The sequence below is a fragment of the Lissotriton helveticus genome, chromosome 4_1 (genome assembly GCF_964261635.1).
Source record: "Lissotriton helveticus chromosome 4_1, aLisHel1.1, whole genome shotgun sequence".
NCBI classification, from domain to species: Eukaryota; Metazoa; Chordata; class Amphibia; order Caudata; family Salamandridae; genus Lissotriton; species Lissotriton helveticus.
This window is the reverse complement of record NC_136063.1, coordinates 1797666520-1797686464: the sequence shown is the minus strand read 5'-3', so window position 1 is coordinate 1797686464 and position 19945 is coordinate 1797666520.

The window sequence follows — 19945 nt, the reverse complement described above, 5'->3', positions numbered from 1 at the left end:
GTTAATAAAACTTTTCATTGGTTCATTTTACTTTTCTTATTCTAATGATGAAAGCCTTGGTCATATCACCTAAAAATTACGCTTTTAATTACTTCCGAACATTATTTTCTCTTAAATATATGTTATAATGTTCCAGGCTAATGTACTTTCCCGGAAATTTTACAACTGTCCTGCAAGTAAAATATATTCTTTTTTCGAGAAAAAGAGCGTTTCTTCGTCCCATGACGGAGCCGTTGAGCAAAAGAGGGTCGACCTGCTGTCTTAGTCGCCGATACGCCTGAATATGAGATTCTTATCGATCACTTTATGTTGCAGGAATAGAAAACACAACAGCCCTTGACCATTTATCTTTACTGCGTTCCTTCGTATTATACCTTTTACCCTTCATGTAATTGGTCTGCTTTATTTCACTTGCCTTTTACTGATTCTAAAACAGTGACTATTATTAAAAACTTTACCAATATATACACTACTACCATGTTTTCTTTTAAAAACCTTTATTGTGAAAATTTCATTATACAAATACGAGCCTATAACCACGTGGGCCTGCCACGGAGCAAACTGTAATCGTATATGATGAATAGACATTTACACTGTAGAGGAACGTAACGGGCGGGCCATTAGGTTGCAAAAACTAAGGTGTCTAACAGCTACGGAATCGGTGGACGTACATTTTATAATTAAAATACGACAGGGCCAGTTACAATAAAATTATCTAGATATACATTTGCGGGCAAGTACCATGGGTGACGTTAATTCGAATTTTCAACAGTACAGTAATCAATAACACATCAGAACTTAATATCAATAGGGATGTCGAAATATTCAATCAATTCTCGTCCCCGCCCGCCATGTGCTTCAAAACTGCATACGTATCTCGTGATATCAAGGTTGTGCAACCAGTACACAACAAGGAGTTACGAGTCCCATTTATTCCGGCGCCATTTTGGGCGAGGACGGGCAGGTCCAGGATATAGTCAAAATGTCTCTACCAACCATCGACTATGATGATGTTCATATGCTGTATTTATTAGAGTAACACTCATCTGCCCACATGAAATTAATTTACCACAATCTAAACATGTCATTTTAATCTTTCCAAAGTTCTTCTAAATATTTGGGACCGTTTCCCTTGCCTCTGAAGCTCTCAGTGCCACTTCTTTAATGAATGTACTAGCAGGTCAGGGGTTCTCCTCCAAATCTCTCTTTTATGCAGCACTATAATTAATTGGTGCCACCTCTCCATATGACGATGCATGGTATAGTTACCACAACTATATATTTTTTCGGTTCCTCTGGAGAGTTCATCGAAGCAGATGAAGCGTGTAACATACCGGGCATTTACCTTTTTTTGCATGTACAGGAAAGGAAAAAAAAATCGAGCGTTCGAGTTCTTAGGTGTCCCAGGGCCATTTTAGTGGACCAGGCCCAAATCCAAAGAACAGCTATCTCACAGGCTAATGGGGCGACCCACGCCGAGTTTCAGCATTGTAGGATGACCACACAAGTACAGCAACTTGCTAGACATCACCTCGGTGCCATCCGGATCTCGGCGCCCCACTGCAGATGAAGTGCCTCTCAACTATGAAACCACCACGGTGACATCCGGATCTTGGCGCGTTGTGCTGCCTTCGGCCTATTCGCACATCGGTCCGCTACTGACGCCATCTCACAGGCTAATGGGGTGACCCACGCCGAGTTTCAGCATTGTAGGATGACCACACCAACTTGCTAGACATCACCTCGGTGCCATCCGAATCTTGGCATCTCAACGCCTAGTGGTATCTTCCATACAGAAAATATTGTTACGCTGCCTTTGGCCCCATTCGCACATCAGTCCGCAACTTAGACATCACCTCGATGCCATCCGGATCTTGGCATCTCAGCGCCTTGTGGTGTCAGTCAGAAAATATTGTTGCGCTGCCTTTGGCCCCATTCGCACATCAGTCCGCTACTGACACCATCTCACAGGCCAATAGGGCGCCCCACGCCGACTTTTACCATTGTACGATGGCCACACCAGTGGCACAACTTGCTAGACATCACCTCGGTGCCATCCGAATCTTGGCATCTCAACGCCTAGTGGTATCTTCCATACAGAAAATCTTGTTACGCTACCTTTGGCCCCATTCGCACATCGGTCCGCAACTTAGACATCACCTCGGTGCCATCCGGATCTTGGCATCTCAGCGCCTTGTGGTGTATTCTCTTCAGAAAATTTTGTTGAGCTGCCTTTGGCCCCATTCGCACATCGGTCCGCAACTTACACATCACCTCGGTGCCATCCGGATCTTGGCATCTCAGCGCCTTGTGGTGTCTTCTACTCCGAAAATATAGTAGAAAATATTGTTGCGCTGCCTTTGGCCCCATTCACACATCAGTCCGCTACTGACACCATCTCACAGGCCAACAGGGCGCCCCACGCCGACTTTTACCATTGTACGATGGCCACACCAGTGCCACAACTTGCTAGACACCACCTCGGTGCCATCCGGATCTTGGCATCTCAGCGCCTTGTGGTGTCTTCTACTCCGGAAATATAGTAGAAAATATTGTTGCGCTGCCTTCGGCCCCATTCACACATCGGTCCGCTACTGACGCCATCTCACAGGCCAACGGGGCGCCCCACGCCGACTTTCAGCATTGTAGGATGGCCACACCAGTGCGGCAACTTACTAGACACCACCTCGGTGCCATCCGGATCTTGGCGCGTTGTGCTGCCTTCGGCCTATTCGCACATCGGTCCGCTACTGACGCAAACTCACAGGCCAACGGGGCGCCCCACGCCGACTTTCAGCATTGTTGGATGGCCACACCAGTGCGGCAACTTACTAGACACCACCTCGGTGCCATCCGGATCTTGGCGCGTTGTGCTGCCTTCGGCCTATTCGCACATCGGTCCGCTACTGACGCAAACTCACAGGCCAACGGGGCGCCCCACGCCGACTTTCAGCATTGTAGGATGGCCACACCAGTGCTGCAACTTGCTGGACACCACCTCGGTGCCATCCGGATCTTGGCGCGTTGTGTTGCCTTCGGCCTATTCGCACATCGGTCCGCTACTGACGCCGCCTCACGTGCCAACGTATTTTCTCCGCATTTTATACCCTATGCCGCATAACAGGTCATGTGACTTGTTTATAAAACTTTTCATTGGTTCATTTTACTTTTGGTTTCCTAATGATGGAAGGCATGATCATGCGACCTAAAAACAACACTTTTCATAGGATGAAAACTTTTTTTTTTTCCCAAACGATGAAAGCCCCACCTTGTTTCTGGATGTTTCAGACTGAAGCTGGCGTCAGCATGAAAGCACCACCATCTCGTGGCTCCGTCGTGGTCATTCCGCGAGCAATCATGGCAGCCGCTCCCCACCAGAAGCCTGCAGGAGTCGGAGCCCCCAAAACTTTTGATGAATTCTCAAGGCGGAGGGGACGCTTTCGAGAATGGGGTCCAAGACCTAGCAGACAAGCGTCCGATTTCCAAGGTGTCCCAGGGCCATTTCAGTGGACCAGGCCCAAAAAGGAAACAGCCTGCCGCCATTTTGAGAGTCCTGTGACAGCCGCCTATCGCTGCACCGCAAGAGTGGGCGCAACTCAGCTGAATTGCGGCTTTTGACACAGTGGACCAAAAACGGACGGAATGGCAACTGAAACGGTAAAGGGGCGCCCCACTACAACAGATGACACTCCACCTGGAGAGGCCCGTTCACGCCGCCTCCCCCGGGGCGCTCCACGCCGTTATTCGGAGCAGCATTGTAGGATACCAAAACCAGTGCGGCAACTTACTGGACATCACCTTGGTGCCATCGTTCTGCTGCCTTGGAACTATTCGCGCAACAGTTTGCTACTGATGACCCACCCCCCGCGACGCCCCATGCCGTTATTTGCTGGGTGGCAACTTACTAGACATCACTTTCGTGTCATCTAGATTTCGGCGCGTTCTGCTGCCTTGGAACTATTCGCACAACAGTTTGCTACTGATGACCCACCCCCCGCGACGCCCCACGCCGGAAATCTGGACGTTGTGCTGCGTTGGGACTATTCGCACAGCCGACCGCTACTTCGTTGTTTTTCCCTAAAAATGTTTATATGTTATTACTATTTTTGTTTTCTTGTATATATTTATAAATTATTAAAGTTTTATAATCTTACTACTTTGTCGGAGTGCTATATATTTTTAATGTGACACATAATTGTAAAAACTTTGATGTACAAACAGTCATCCCTGGAATCTTCCGCTTCAGGCTCGGTCCCCTCCCCAATCACAATACAGGATGGTTTTCAGATAATAGCAACGCTTCTGCTGTGACGGATCTCATCGAGTGTGGGCCTTGATCTACTATAACTCCTTTGAAGAGGGGTGATTCTTTACAGCTGTGGCCATAAACTACATCTGCAGGGCTAGCTGATAGCCTAGGACCGGCCTGGACAATCGGACACAGAGGAAAAGGAGTGTCAGAGGGTGCGGTAGTGAATAGGGCGAAAGGGAGGTGTCGGGCGGGCACAGGGTGTGATTCTCAGGGAACAGCAGCGCAGATGGGGGAGGTTTATTACCCATGCATAAGACAGAGAGCGGGGGTGACCACTGCCTGGGGGAGATGCTTGCGAGGGTGGGGAGCCATGCTAAGGATCGACAGCGTGCACAGAGTGGGTCTGGTCAAGGCATCTAAAATGGCTGCCGTGCACGACAAAAGTGTGGCATTTGAAAAAAGACAAGATGGCGCAGACAATGTTTTTCAACACTTCCTGATTTCCTTCGAATCGAACGTTAACAGACGTTGGGGCATATTACCAAAGTTAAGCGATATTTATCCCTAACGATGCTTAGCAACGATTTTTTTACCGTCAGAAATTATCGCAGATAAACCTTGCTATTATCAAGGTTTATCGGAAATACGATAAAAAACGACCGCAATGCATTAATATCGCTGAAAACTCAGCGATATTCATGCATTACCGAGCTAATGCTCTTAGCCATGTTATCCACCTCCCATTGGATAACATGGCTAAGAACTGCTCAGGGCAGGTGGTAGCTTTTGGAGATATTCGCCCTTATCTCGAATATTTCCAAAAGTTGATAATAGGAGATAGCGATGTTAGCGACTGTTTCCAGTCGCTAACATCTTGGCATGCCCACTTTGCATGTCATTAGTGATAAATATCACTCACATGCAAAGTGGGGCCCAAGATGGTCGCTATCTTCTACTAGCCGTCGCTAACTGGTGTTAGCAACAGCTAGGTAATACACATATAATTTTATCTCCGCGAAGCGGAGCGCTGTTACAGATATATATCTTGTTTCTGAACGTTAATTTCTCAAAATGCACTGAAGCACATATATTGAGACCTAGCAAAGGCACATCGGGCTACCAGCCCCTACAATTTTGCCAAGTTTCGTGCAAATCCATTCAGCTGTTCGATCCTACCGAGAGACAAGATGGCGGCCGCTACGGACTGTTTGGAATGTTTACAGACACCGGAGAGCCAATCAGCTTCGCTTCGCAAAGCTCCGTAACGCGAAAAGTACGCGAAGCGGTGCGCTGTTACAGATATATACCTTTTTTTGAACGTTAATTTCTCAAAATCCACTGGAGCACATATATTGAGATCTAGCAAAGGCACATCGGGCTACCAGTCCCTACAATTTTGCCAAGTTTCGTGCAAATCCATTCAGCTGTTCGATTATTATTATTTTTATTTTTTTTTGCCCCGCGGGGCCCTTTTAAAACCTCCACATCAAACCTAGGGGGTGAGCGACAATGTACTATGCCCCCTTATGGTCATTTGCCCCTTCGCTTTGGCCTCCTCTTGTCTCTCGATCCTACCGAGAGACAAGATGGCGGCCGCTACGGACTGTTTGGAATGTTGACAGACGCCGGAGAACCAATCAGCTTCGCTTCACAAAGCTCCGTTGCGCGAAAAGTACGCGTAGCGGAGCGCTGCCCAGTCCGCTGTTACAGATATATACCTTTTTTTGAACATTAATTTCTCAAAATCCACTGAAGCACATATATTGAGATCTAGCAAAGGCACATCGGGCTACCAGTCCCTACAATTTTGCCAAGTTTCGTGCAAATCCATTCAGCTGTTCGATTATTATTATGTTTATTTTTTTTTGCCCCGCGGGGCCCTTTTAAAACCTCCACATCAAACCTAGGGGGTGAGCGACAATGTACTATGCCCCCTTATGGTCATTTGCCCCTTCGCTTTGGCCTCCTCTTGTCTCTCGATCCTACCGAGAGACAAGATGGCGGCCGCTACGGACTGTTTGGAATGTTGACAGACGCCGGAGAACCAATCAGCTTCGCTTCACAAAGCTCCGTTGCGCGAAAAGTACGCGTAGCGGAGCGCTGCCCAGTCCGCTGCTACAGATATATATCTTTTTTTGAACATTAATTTCTCAAAATCCACTGAAGCACATATATTGAGACCTACAAAAGGCACATCGGGCTACCAGTCCCTACAATTTTGCCAAGTTTCGTGCAAATCCATTCAGCCGTTCGGGCTAAAAGTGAGGCCAACCGCCCTATGGAAATTAACATGGGAAAAACGCGTTTTGGGACCCCCCTTTTTTCTTGGCCCCCCCTTGACGAACCCCCCCAAAATTTTCAGGGGCTGCTCAGAAACAAAATGTGCCATTTTCCTGAAAATTTCAGCCAATTCCGTCCACAAACGCCAAAGTTATTAGACATAGAATTTTCAAAAAACCCATAGAGAAAAAATCCTAACTATATATACCTACTGGCGACCGCCAGTAGGTAATATATATATATATATATATATATATATATATATATATATATATATATATATATATATATCTTCGCTTCCCAATGTTGCCAGGTCGTGCACTCTAGACACGGGTGCTTGTGCGCGGGTGACAACACCCCGCTATAATCCAGGCTTCCCCTTTCTCACCTTCCAAGAAAGCACAGCACTCGCAGGAGGAGGGTGTAGATCTTTTATTTCCCTCAGAGAACCAGACGCGTTTCGGCTACTGCCTTAGTCTTTGGTACAATAGCGCGCCATTTTTTTGTTATTTAAATACCATTCACGTGCATGTCATGGAGATAGACAAGGGACAAATACATGGTCGCCATCTTATAATGGTTTGTTTGACATTTTTAACATATCGGTTATGCCCTGAATGGACCTTCCCATTTCCCATATGCAATATATACAATACATTTTGGTTGTATATGCACAACACCCCTTGGCATTGGTTGATGATGTACATTACATTACGCCCTGGATGGGCCTTTTACATTCGTCAAACATTTATTCACATTTTGCCCTGAATGGGCTTTTTGTTCCCTCCATCTATTGTCTCCTTTCCCCAAAATACCATTTTTACACATTTTCATCACCCACTGTGTCCCCTCTATCGTTTCCCTCTTCTATTTACAAAACTTAAAATTTCAACAGGTACTGTTATCAACATCGAACATTCTCACAGAGCAGGGAGCCCCCTACCCTAGATGTACTGTCATCTCTTCATGGCTATTCAACCCTCCAGGCACCTTTGTTCCAATGTCTATTATATATCTGGATTCCAGCCTCCTTAATTTCTTCAGCCTATCCCCACCTCTGGGACTCGCCGCAACATGATCCACACCAAAATATGTTATCAGGTCACTGTTATTTTTATGATACTGTTTAAAGTGCCTAGCCACTGGGTATGTGGGATCACAATTCGTTATTGCCCTTAGATGTTCCAGGATGCGTAATTTCATGGGGTTTACCGTACTGCCAATATAACGTAGTCCACACGGACATACCAGGCAGTATACTGCAAAGGGAGTAGAGCATGTAAGGAATACTTTTATTTTACGTTTCTGTCCCCTGACATCATAGAAGAGTACTTTTTTACTTTGTTTGCACGCCTTGCACCTTCCACATGGAAAGAATCCCGGCTTATGTTCTCCAAATGGTCGGTCTACTATGCGTGCCCGATAACTCTGTGTTAGTGTATTCCGTAGTGCCATAGCCCTTCTATAGGTCACCATAGGTTGTTTGGGCATATCTGCACCAATAACTGGATCAGTAGTTAAAAGTGTCCAGTTCTTCCTCAGAATTTGTCTTAGACTCCCTGCCCCCTCAGAGAAGGTGGTAATGAATCTAAACCTTCCCTCCTTTTCCGATTCTTTTGGTTTTATTTTCAACATCTCCTTTCGGGGCATTGCATCCACTTTTCTTTGGGCATTTTCTAGACATCTGTCATTGTATCCTCTTGTTTTAAACCTGTCTATGCTTGCTTGTGCATTTCTTTTGTAATCTTCCTCTAAGGTACAATTCCTTTTAATGCGGAGCAATTCTCCGTATGGGATACTGTAGATTAATTTGGGCGGGTGGCTGCTGCTGGAATGTAATATGGAGTTTCCTGCCGTGGGTTTCCTGAATAGCTGTGTATAAACTTTACCTGGTTCCTTTCTAATTTCTAAGTCAAGGAAATTTATTTGCTTATCACTTATTTCTGCCGTAAAGTGTAGATTATACTCATTCTGGTTCAATATGGCTATGTACTCTTCTGCTTTGCTTTTGGAACCCCGCCACACAAGTAGTAAATCATCTATGTACCGGTACCACACCAGTACATGTTGAGACCATTCTGTGTATTTCTCATGCCATGCCACATTTTCCTCCCACCACCCCACAAATATGTTAGCGAAACTGGGAGAATAACTCGTGCCCATGGCTACTCCAACTAATTGGCGATAGTACTGATCTTCATACAAAAAAATATTGTTACTCAAGCTGAAATATAGGAATTCCAATAGCATTGCATTATGATCTGCGAAACTCGCTTCTCTTGTAGACAACATTTCATTTATCGCAAGCATACCCTCCCCATGGCCTATGCTTGTGTACAGACTAGTAATGTCCATCACTATGAGCAAGTCTCCTTCTCTAAGTGTGATTTGTTCCAACTTCGTCAACAGATCTTTCGTGTCTTTGATATAACTGCGTACGTTTTTCACATGATCAATTAAAAAGTAATCAATGTACATAGATAAATGTTCTAACAGGCTTCCCTGTGCACTTACGATTGGTCGTCCTGGAGGTTTCGAACTGTTCTTATGTACCTTGGGAAGGTGGTAAAAACAAGGTGTCACCGGATTCAGATTTCTTAAATTAAGATATTCCTCTGTTGCAATTATCCCCTTCGTATGCCATTTTTGCAACATCTCATGGCATTCCGTGATACTGTTTAAATATTCTTTCCTTCCCACCTTCTGGTAACATTGTTTGTCCTGCAATTGTCTCATCGCTTCCATGTTGTAGTCTTCATAAGTTTGCAGGACAATATTTCCTCCTTTGTCGGACGATTTCACAATCAAATTTTTGTCATTTCTTAGGTTGTTTATGGCCTGCCACTGTCCAGATGTTACATTCCTACGTTTCTCCTTATGTCCTCTTTGTTCCAGTTTCCTTAGTTCCTTTGAAACTGTTTCCGCAAATAGATCTATGTTGTCAGCGGGCGTCTGTGGTACAAATGTAGATGCAGGTTTGAAATTCGTTTCACCTCCTCTTTGTACTATGTCTGACTGAGATAGGTTTTCAAGTTGACTCGCTCCTTCAATCCTCAGTTGTTGTAATACATCCAATGTTGGTAAGTCTTTGACTCTTATATGTGGAGCTGATTGTTTTCTTGAGATCTCCATCGTTTTTTTGGGGCGTTGTTTGTAAAATTTATGTATCTTTAGTTTCCTTGAGAATTTATATAAGTCTATTTTCGTTTGTGTGTATTCTAGTTCCTTTGAAGGGCAAAAAGAGAGACCCAGTTGCAAGACGTGCTTCTCATCTTCTGTTAGGATGCGTGGACTTAGATTTATAATTGTCAGATTGTCTGTTTCATTTGCATTATTTATTGTCGCTTCCTGTTGAATCTCCCGCTGCGTGTCGTCGGTGGGGAGTAGTTGCTTCCTCCTCCTCCACTCGCCCCCCCCTCCGCGTGATGCGTTTCTTCTTACGTCTGGGGGTTTCCCCCTTCCTCCTTGTTGTCGTGATTGTCGAATTATTTGAAACTCGTTGCGAAAAGGGAGTTTCCGTGTTCTTGCGTTGCCCCTTGCATCCTCGTCTCCCCTTGCCTCTTCATTCTCTGAAACTTCGGATTCGGTGGTGTCATCCGCCTCTCCCATTTCCTTTGCCACAGTCTCTTTATTGGATCTCGATGTGAGGGCTTTTACTTGTGCATCATATCGTTTGGCGAATGTCAAAACCCGTCCTGACTCATAGTCCCTTTCGTCCCTTTCGAATTTTTCTTGCTTACGTTTCCTGATTTTATCCTCATATGATTTTAATCTTTTCATCATATTGCTTCTTAATTCCTCCAATTTCTTTTTGTCTTCACCCAGGCTTTCTATCTCCTTTTCGAGTTCCTTAATTTCATTGCGTGCTTTCTCATGGTCACTCCACGCAAATTTAATTAATAATTTCAGGAGCCCCTCACAGAAATCCGCTGTATACTCCGCCCATTGTTCCAAAAGCTCTGGGTCCGGATTCTCGTAAGCCGGGACTGTGTAAATGCGGAGTCCTCTCGGTACTCTTTTTACCTCCACGTAGTTTTGTAATGATGTGGCTTCCCACCACTTTCTCACTTCACGCTCGAAGAGTCTCTCCAGTTTCAATAACAGTCCTGTTACTGTAGATCCTTTAACTTCGGTTTGTTTTTTCTTGTTGGCTCCATTTGTTTGTGGGCGTCTCTCTTTTTGCCCTTCAAAGGAACTAGAATACACACAAACGAAAATAGACTTATATAAATTCTCAAGGAAACTAAAGATACATAAATTTTACAAACAACGCCCCAAAAAAACGATGGAGATCTCAAGAAAACAATCAGCTCCACATATAAGAGTCAAAGACTTACCAACATTGGATGTATTACAACAACTGAAGATTGAAGGAGCGAGTCAACTTGAAAACCTATCTCAGTCAGACATAGTACAAAGAGGAGGTGAAACGAATTTCAAACCTGCATCTACATTTGTACCACAGACGCCCGCTGACAACATAGATCTATTTGCGGAAACAGTTTCAAAGGAACTAAGGAAACTGGAACAAAGAGGACATAAGGAGAAACGTAGGAATGTAACATCTGGACAGTGGCAGGCCATAAACAACCTAAGAAATGACAAAAATTTGATTGTGAAATCGTCCGACAAAGGAGGAAATATTGTCCTGCAAACTTATGAAGACTACAACATGGAAGCGATGAGACAATTGCAGGACAAACAATGTTACCAGAAGGTGGGAAGGAAAGAATATTTAAACAGTATCACGGAATGCCATGAGATGTTGCAAAAATGGCATACGAAGGGGATAATTGCAACAGAGGAATATCTTTATTTAAGAAATCTGAATCCGGTGACACCTTGTTTTTACCACCTTCCCAAGGTACATAAGAACAGTTCGAAACCTCCAGGACGACCAATCGTAAGTGCACAGGGAAGCCTGTTAGAACATTTATCTATGTACATTGATTACTTTTTAATTGATCATGTGAAAAACTTACGCAGTTATATCAAAGACACGAAAGATCTGTTGACGAAGTTGGAACAAATCACACTTAGAGAAGGAGACTTGCTCATAGTGATGGACATTACTAGTCTGTACACAAGCATAGGCCATGGGGAGGGTATGCTTGCGATAAATGAAATGTTGTCTACAAGAGAAGCGAGTTTCACAGATCATAATGCAATGCTATTGGAATTCCTAAATTTCACCTTGAGTAACAATATTTTTTTGTATGAAGATCAGTACTATCGCCAATTAGTTGGAGTAGCCATGGGCACGAGTTATTCTCCCAGTTTCGCTAACATATTTGTGGGGTGGTGGGAGGAAAATGTGGCATGGCATGAGAAATACACAGAATGGTCTCAACATGTACTGGTGTGGTACCGGTACATAGATGATTTACTACTTGTGTGGCGGGGTTCCAAAAGCAAAGCAGAAGAGTACATAGACATATTGAACCAGAATGAGTATAATCTACACTTTACGGCAGAAATAAGTGATAAGCAAATACATTTCCTTGACTTAGAAATTAGAAAGGAACAAGGTAAAGTTTATACACAGCTATTCAGGAAACCCACGGCAGGAAACTCCATATTACATTCCAGCAGCAGCCACCCGCCCAAATTAATCTACAGTATCCCATACGGAGAATTGCTCCGCATTAAAAGGAATTGTACCTTAGAGGAAGATTACAAAAGAAATGCACAAGCAAGCATAGACAGGTTTAAAACAAGAGGATACAATGACAGATGTCTAAAAAATGCCCAAAGAAAAGTGGATGCAATGCCCCGAAAGGAGATGTTGAAAATAAAACCAAAAGAATCGGAAAAGGAGGGAAGGTTTAGATTCATTACCACCTTCTCTGAGGGGGCAGGGAGTCTAAGACAAATTCTGAGGAAGAACTGGACACTTTTAACTACTGATCCAGTTATTGGTGCAGATATGCCCAAACAACCTATGGTGACCTATAGAAGGGCTATGGCACTACGGAATACACTGACACAGAGTTATCGGGCACGCATAGTAGACCGACCATTTGGAGAACATAAGCCGGGATTCTTTCCATGTGGAAGGTGCAAGGCGTGCAAACAAAGTAAAAAAGTACTCTTCTATGATGTCAGGGGACAGAAACGTAAAATAAAAGTATTCCTTACATGCTCTACTCCCTTTGCAGTATACTGCCTGGTATGTCCGTGTGGACTACGTTATATTGGCAGTACGGTAAACCCCATGAAATTACGCATCCTGGAACATCTAAGGGCAATAACGAATTGTGATCCCACATACCCAGTGGCTAGGCACTTTAAACAGTATCATAAAAATAACAGTGACCTGATAACATATTTTGGTGTGGATCATGTTGCGGCGAGTCCCAGAGGTGGGGATAGGCTGAAGAAATTAAGGAGGCTGGAATCCAGATATATAATAGACATTGGAACAAAGGTGCCTGGAGGGTTGAATAGCCATGAAGAGATGACAGTACATCTAGGGTAGGGGGCTCCCTGCTCTGTGAGAATGTTCGATGTTGATAACAGTACCTGTTGAAATTTTAAGTTTTGTAAATAGAAGAGGGAAACGATAGAGGGGACACAGTGGGTGATGAAAATGTGTAAAAATGGTATTTTGGGGAAAGGAGACAATAGATGGAGGGAACAAAAAGCCCATTCAGGGCAAAATGTGAATAAATGTTTGACGAATGTAAAAGGCCCATCCAGGGCGTAATGTAATGTACATCATCAACCAATGCCAAGGGGTGTTGTGCATATACAACCAAAATGTATTGTATATATTGCATATGGGAAATGGGAAGGTCCATTCAGGGCATAACCGATATGTTAAAAATGTCAAACAAACCATTATAAGATGGCGACCATGTATTTGTCCCTTGTCTATCTCCATGACATGCACGTGAATGGCATTTAAATAACAAAAAATGGCGCGCTATTGTACCAAAGACTAAGGCAGTAGCCGAAACGCGTCTGGTTCTCTGAGGGAAATAAAAGATCTACACCCTCCTCCTGCGAGTGCTGTGCTTTCTTGGAAGGTGAGAAAGGGGATGCCTGGATATATATACATATATATATATATATATATATATATTGCACCAACTCCTTCGTGGACTTCTTCATACATGTGAAAAGGGTTTATTCAATCATAAATCGGCAATCCTGCCCGGCGCATTTCGGAGCCCAGCTCCTTGATCAAGGGTCATTATTTCCATGTTTCAATAAAGTATATATAAAAAAAAACAACATCAGTGTGGACATCACAAAAAATCAATATAAACATAGGACAACCGCACCACATCAATAGGTAAGGAAACATGGGCGCCATTTTGTAGTATTTCAATACTCATGCAAAAGCAATATTTGTTCCTTTCTAATAGTCGGTTTACGTTATTGCAACTCATTATTTGATTTTAATTCAGACAAATAATGTTACAAATGTAAAAATTCATACTATTTACACCTGAGATTAAGTTTTGAGGAAAATTACATGCTTTTCCAATGAATCAACTGATGGTCCAGTATTATTGCACCTTATATTGTCAATTCTGCCCAAGTGGGCTTAATTCATTAACCATTTTTGCTCTGCAACTGAATATGAATATTTTGTACAATTCTGCCCCAGTGGGCTGTTGTATATGGCGATACTGGCTTCCTCAATAATTTCCATTTTACAGATGCTGGTGTCTCCGTCTCCCATGATAAAATATACATATACGTATAATGAGTTCATAGTTTTCTTAAAAATGTTATACCAAACAAAACAAATAAAATCACTTCAGGCTACTTTCGTTAGTACAACAGTGTAACAAGTTATCCTAAATGGACCGCAAGTTCTTCGTCCTTATTCAATCCTACAGGAAACATTGTTTCATACTTAATAATCATTTTGGATTCCCTACGTCTGAGTTCTTTAAGGCGATTGCCTCCTCTTTCATCCTTTACAATTCGATCTAATGCACAAAATTTGAGGAGATCTACATTTTTGTTATGTTTCTCTTTAAAGTGCCGAGCTATCGGGTATTGCTTGTCCTCATTAACGATAGCTTGTCTGTGCTCTAGGACCCGTTTCTTAACTTCGCATATGGTGCTGCCTATATAGATTTTTGGGCAGGGGCAGATCAGGGCATACACACAATAATCAGATTTACATGATAAGTGTTTATCTCTCACAAATGGTTTTTGGTGTGTCGACAACTCTATTTTTTTCACATTGTTACTATACTTACAGGCTTTACAAGCTCTACCGGTATAGAACCCTTTTACTGATATTTGGTCTTGCTTGTCCCGCACCTCACTGCTACACTACAGATCACCTAGAGCTGTGCATTTTCGATAGGTAATTTTGGGATTATCGCCTATCCATTTTTTCAGGGTATTGTCTGTTTGTAGCACGTTCCAGAACTTTTTCAAACAACGCTGCACTTCCCATGCTTGGCTGCTGAACGTTGTGATGAAGCGTAATGGAGCGTTGATATCAGCATCCTCATTTTTATCCACTAGTAGTTCTTTTCTATCTACCAGTTGGATTTTCTTGCACGCCTCTTTTACAATCTTCTCAGGGTACCCTCTTTTCCTAAAACGTGTGGACATAACCTCCATCTCTTCTAGGAAACCAGCTTCCGTGCTACAGTTACGTTTTGCACGTAACAGTTCCCCATAGGGAATACTGTTCACTAAATTCCTAGGGTGGCAACTATTTGAATGAAGCAAGCTATTTCCTGATGTTTCCTTTCTGAATAGCCTGCTTTCTAATTTCTTTTCATTTACTGAAATCTCCACATCTAAGAATTCAATTCTCTTCTTGGCCACTGTGCTTGTAAATTTGAGATTCAGCTCATTATTGTTTAATGTTTCAGTGAAGTCAAATGCTTCCTGTTCTGTGCCACGCCAGATACTGAAAATATCGTCTATGTATCTGGCCCAGAGGACGACGTTATGGGAAAAGGCATAGATCTTACTCGCCACATGCTACTCCCACCAGCTTAGTAATAATCCCGCATAACTGGGGGCGAATCAGGTTCCCATTGCGTCCCCTGGGTCTGACGATAAATGGAATGGTTAAATAGGGAAAAATTATTACTCAGACATGCTTTCATCATGTCTAATAACATGTCCGTATGTTTGAGGTACGACACCTGTCTCTTTTTTAGAAAGTGTTTGCTGGCTTCTATGCCCAGGGTATGGGGTATGTGTGTATATAGACTATTCACGTCTAATGTTACTAGCCACATCTCCTCATCCCACTCAATGTTATCGATTAATCTTAGAAAATGTCCTGTATCTCGTATGTACGATGGTAGCGATTGTACATAGGGTCTCAGAAAATTATCAATATATTTGGACGTCATCTCATACAGACTCCCTATGGATGATACTATGGGTCGTCCTGGCAGTACCTCTTTGTTTTCATGGAGCTTCGGCAATAAATACAGGGTGGGTAGCCTCGGATGGTCACAATACAGAAATTTAAATTCATCATCAGAGATCAACATTCCACTCTTCCATCTTTTTAAGCAATTCAAATATTGTTCATTGCTTTTTTCATAACACATCCTAGTTGTCTTACAATAATTCTCTTTGTCACCCAACTGTTTTAAACCCTCTTGTAGATACGTTTTTAAGGGCCAGACAACAATATTTCCCCCTTTGTCTGATTTCTTTATAACTATTGAAGTATTGTTCTTCAATTCCACAATTGCTTTTTTCTGTTCCACCGTAAGATTGTGGACAATTTTACTTTTGCTTTGGTTTAGTTTTTTGAATTCATCTTTGACACCTTTCTCAAAGATGTCAATGGCATCAAAGTGAATTTTGGACAGAAATATAGATCTGGGTTTAAAATTACTGCCGCTTTGCTTATCAATGATAAGTTGTTCTTCAGCTGCTACTATTGCTGGATCAATTTCATTAGTCTCCTCATTTCTTACCTCATGTAGCAATTGCACGGTTGAGAAATCCCCAATTGTTCACTCAATAGGATCCCCCACATTTTCCAACCCCTGTAATGATTTTTTATGCTCAAACCACTTCTTGAGCTTAAGTTTACGTGTGAAGTGGAAAAGATCTATTCTCCCACCGGTGTAATCAAATTTACTAGTCGGACAGAAAGTTAACCCCAAAGGGAGTACATTATTCTGGGTTTCAGTAAGTATAATGTCTGATAAATTTACCACAGTCAGCTCCTCCATCATTCCTTTGCTGCTTTTCCTCTCATCGTCATTCCCACGGACGAATTCGTATTCCATTGCTTTCCTGCGCCTCGACTTTTTCCTCCTCTGGCGCCTCGACCAAGTCCTTTGTTTACTTTGGGTCCTGGACTTCCTGGGTTTTGACCTTGTCTTGCCCGTGCCATCAGGTCGAACTCCTTTAACATTTTTGATTTTACTCCCACTTGTCCACTTGTATTTACATCATCTTCCACCGGACTATTTGATGTTGTTTGATTACTCACCATTTGTGGCACAGGGGTTCCTTTCTCCACAGTTTTTACTGTTGTAACAGTTTCTGCCCCAATCCCAGTGCCGCCTTGTTTCGCCACTATTAGTTGATCAAACCTTTTGCCAAAAGTAAATATTTGTCCCAATTTGTACTCTTGTTGGTCTCTGTAGAATTTTCTCTGTTTCTTTATTTTAATTTCATCCTCTTCTTTTTGTAAGTGAGGATTAACTTTTTTAATTTCAGCTTCAAATTCAGTATCTGTATAAAGTGCTTTTTATAGCGTTGAGACCCTCTCAATTTCTTCAGCCAATCGTTCTTTCTCTTTTACAGCGTACTTTATTAGCAATTTGAGCATTATAGTCGAGCAGGCATGATTATTTTGCACCCATTCCTCAATTAATTCTGGGTCCGGGGCTGCAAAGGTCGGTGTTATGAATATTCTTAGCCCCTTTGGGACCATTTGTGCATCAACGTATTGCTGTAGAGCAGTGGCTTCCCACCACTTAACTTGCTCCAGTTTTGCAGCCCTCCATAGTTTGTCCCACAGCGTTTTCTTATTTTCTAAATCTTGATTTTAAATGGATCTGGGTGAATAATTTGCTTAGTTGATGTGTTTAAAAATATGGAAATACATGTATTTTTAAAGTCAGTTAGGCTTTAGCATATGTACTAGTAGGGAATCTGAGGCAGCATGTCTCTTAGGCCTCTTACTTCACAAATAGGCTCTAAGCTGTGCAATCAAGATCCAGGGTGTGCCGTTGAAATGAAAAAGGAATGTTATGTCTTGCTAATATATATGTGGTCTGTTTTTTGCCAGTAGAGACAGTGAAATAGTATGAGCAGAGACACACATATTGCATGCAGAGACAGACATGGTAGATTACATGTACCATCCTGGTCATGTGCCGAAGATCACAATGTGAGTCAATCTTGATTTTAAATGGATCTGGGTGAATAATTTGCTTAGTTGATGTGTTTGAAATATGGAAATACATGTATTTTTAAAGTCAGTTAGGCTTTAGCATATGTACTAGCAGGGAATCTTAGGCAGCATGTTGGTTAGGCCTCTTACTTCACAAATAGGCTCTAAACTGTGCAATCAAGATCCAGGGTGTGCCGTTGAAATGAAAAAGGAATGTTATGTCTTGCTTATATATATGTGGTCTGTTTTTTGCCAGTAGAGACAGTGAAATAGTATGAGCAGAGACACACATATTGCATGCAGAGACAGACATGGTAGATTACATGTAACATCCTGGTCATGTGCCTAAGATCACACTGTGAGTCAAGCTTGATTTTAAATTGATCTGGGTGAATAATCTTATGAGAGTTAAAGATATGGAAACTGTGAGCAGACACAGGTGACATTATTGAAAAATGTGAAAATATAATTCCTTATTTTATACAAACACTCAGTGTGATCTTTGTCAAAAATGTTAAAAATATGCTTTTTACTATAAAACATTTACCAGAATGAGATGTGACAGATGCAAACAGACAAATGACTCACACAAAGAGAGAGAGATGGGGCAGGCACAGAGTGAGATGATACACAGGCACAGAGTTAGGTGAGACACAGGCTCAGAGTGAGATGAGACACAGGCACAGAGTGAGATGAGGTACAGGCATAGAGTGAGATGAGACACGCAAAGAGAGAAATGACACACGCAAAGAGAGAGATGGAGCAGGCATAGCCTGAGATGAAACACAGGCACAGAGTGAGATGAGACACAGGCACAGAGTGAGATGAGACACAGGCACAGAGTGACATAACACACAGGCACAGAGTGAGATGGTGCAGGAAGAGAGTAAGATTAATAATGAAACTGTACTGCACTGTTACTGTGACACAGTTGCTGTGGTATAAAGTAACTTATGTTGTAAACTAGTGTTTATATCGTTCACATATTGTAATTGCTATGTAGTATGTTTGTAGTGGTCTATAATATGTTATTTTTTCTTTACCACAGATTGTAATCATCTATAGAAAGATAAAAGAATATGCCGTCAAAGGAAAGACGTCAAAAGAAATAAAAACAGGGTTTAAGGTCCAAGAAAACAGAAATACAAGACTCATCCAAAACACAATTTTCAGTGAAAAAAAATAATGCTCCTGGTAAGCAAACTAAGGACTTTTTAAGGAAGTTATTGAAATGTCAAAAAAAAAAGATTTTGTTTCAAAGAAGAATAACTCATCTGTAAATGGAAAGAAAAAATTGTGCCCCTCAAAAAATGTTAGACCTGTAGAAGGAAATGATATTTTCTATAGCAATAGAAGGAGAAATCAATTTATTGAAATTCGTAAATGTAAAGATGTATCAAAAAAAGACCGCTTTTTACAAGAAAAAAAAGCATAGTGAAGATTGTGGATGAAGCATTTAAAGTGAAAAATAAATTATATTGTTTAGTAATCAATAGAATTCATACACTAGATAAGGTAATCAATGTGTTCAAATCAAAATGTAAGTGGAAAAGAGTAATTAATCAGACTAATTTTTGTGATGTTTTTTCTGGAGAATGGAAACATAGTTCAAGTTGTGAGCCATTTTTTAATGGAGAAAGTTACTTTCTGGATATTGATACGGTGCATGCAGTTGACACCAGTGGTCGAGCATATGAGGTGAAGGACGGTTGTCCGGTTGAAAAAGAAAAAATTGTGCCTAGAAATGCAGAAGAGGTGTTAGCTGATGAACTTTTAGGGAGATGTCGTAAGGCTCCAGTGTATATTTGGAATTGTAGTAGTATTTGTAGTGTGCGACAGGATTCAATTAAATTGTTTCTCAGTTTCTTACGGACATATACTAAGAAAAGTCTAAAACAAAAAATGAAAATTTTGCAAGAGTTAGATCCTTGTAGAGTGAGATAAAAACAGGTTTGCATGGGCATTCACTGGCTTGTCTTTCAAGAAAAGTATGTCAGAGTGTTTTTCACCATTTTAGGATGTTAGCAGTGCATCATAATAAAGCACACAAAAAGTCCAGC